Source organism: Myotis lucifugus, unplaced genomic scaffold, assembly GCF_000147115.1.
Source record: "Myotis lucifugus unplaced genomic scaffold, Myoluc2.0 scaffold_350, whole genome shotgun sequence".
In the NCBI taxonomy this organism is placed as follows: Eukaryota; Metazoa; Chordata; class Mammalia; order Chiroptera; family Vespertilionidae; genus Myotis; species Myotis lucifugus.
Genome location: NW_005871398.1, coordinates 712,369 through 714,090, shown reverse-complemented (window position 1 = coordinate 714,090; position 1,722 = coordinate 712,369).

The following is a 1,722-nucleotide window of genomic DNA, read 5'->3' as shown; positions in this document are numbered from 1 at the left end:
GGGGGTTAGTTGGGAGCGAGCATGCTGGCAGGGGGGGGCAGTTGGGGGTGTTCAGGCCAGTGTGGGGGGGAAGTTGGGAGCGATCAGGCCAGCAGGGGGGGCAGTTGGGGGTGAGCAGACCAGCAGAGGGGCAGTTGGGGGCGAGTAGGCTACAGGGGGGCCAGTTGGTGGCAAGCAGGCCGGCAGGGGGGATAGTTGGGGGTGAACAGGCTGGCAGTGGGTGGCAGTTTGGTGTGATAAGGCTGGCAGGGAGGGCAGTTGGGGGCGAGCAGGCCAGCAGGCAGAGTGGTTAGGGGCAATCAGGCAGGCAGGCAGGTGAGTGGTTAGGAGCCAGCGGTCTCAGATTGTAAGAGGGATGTCCAACTGCTGGATGTCCACAGGGATCATGCCTAACTCAGCAGTTGGACATCTCCCAAGGGGTCCCAGATTGGAGAGGGTGCAGGCCGGGCTGAGGGACACCCCCCTGTGCAGGAATTTTGAGCACCAGGCTACTAGTATGTATATATATTTAAGTGCAAGTATTTAGAAGTATAAATTATATGTGTATACATTTATGTATATGTCTATATCTAAGAACCTCTGGGGAATTTATTGATAATATTTTAATGTTTTTTTCTTTTCCTTTATTAAATAGTGAAGAATAGGAATGTTGAATCTATTGGGAAAGAAGAATTTTCCTCTACCCTACAAAGGCTCCATTGGTGGTCTAATAGTCAAATTTATTTGAGACAGATTCATGGGGGAAAATCAAATTTAATTTTGTATGTATAGGAACATTACATGCTTGAGAGTTTTGAGGACAGAAAGGTACAGTGAGGTATAGATGCCATTTTGAATTAAGGAATGGGACAGGGGTTGGACCTTCAGAGGGAAAGAGGGCAACTCAAAGAATAAGAAGAGATATTCAGTAATTAGATGCTTGTCCTTATATACAGATGGGACATAAATATTTATTTCTGGCAATACCTCTTATTACAAGTAAGTGCCCCCCAATTTAAATTCTTTAATGGAGAGGTTAAGGTGTCTTGTGAGAACAGGGATTTTTGTTTAAATTCAATTTGTTGGGGTAACATTGGTCAACATGATCATATAGGTTTCAGGTATGGTTTCTATGTTATAAGAACCAACCACCCCTTGCCTGCCTGCCCTCTAAGATTCAACAGTCTGTTTGGTGCTTCTATGTCTCTAGATGTATTTTGTTCATCAGTTTATTTTATTCATTAGATTCCACATATGAGTGAAATCATGTGATACTTGTATTTCTCTAACTGGCTTATTATTTTTACATTTAAGACAAAATAAGGGTTTCCAAACTTTTCTTATTGCTTGATTGCTACTGAGATTTTATGATCAGTAGCTTTTAATGATTTTAACTCTTTTTCCAGCCAATCATCACTTGATATTTTGATACCAAGGGACTCAACCGTCCATAAATGACTACCACTCTGTTGAGAGCATTCTGTAGTATCCAGAATTTGAGGAATGACCCTTGGGAATATGAATTAATGAAGTTCAAATTTGCAATAATATTAATAAACTCTTATTCTAAGTTACCATTTAACTTTATGCTTGTCAGAGTCAACTTTCAAGATAATTATGCCGGTCTCCCCTTCAAGATGGCGTGGTCTCTGTGGCAGAGCGGGTTGCTCCGGGAGAGATTTCAGCAGCTGCAGAGGCTGCCTGGCCAGGGAGCCCGGTCCGCTAGTCCCCAGAAGTCCCATG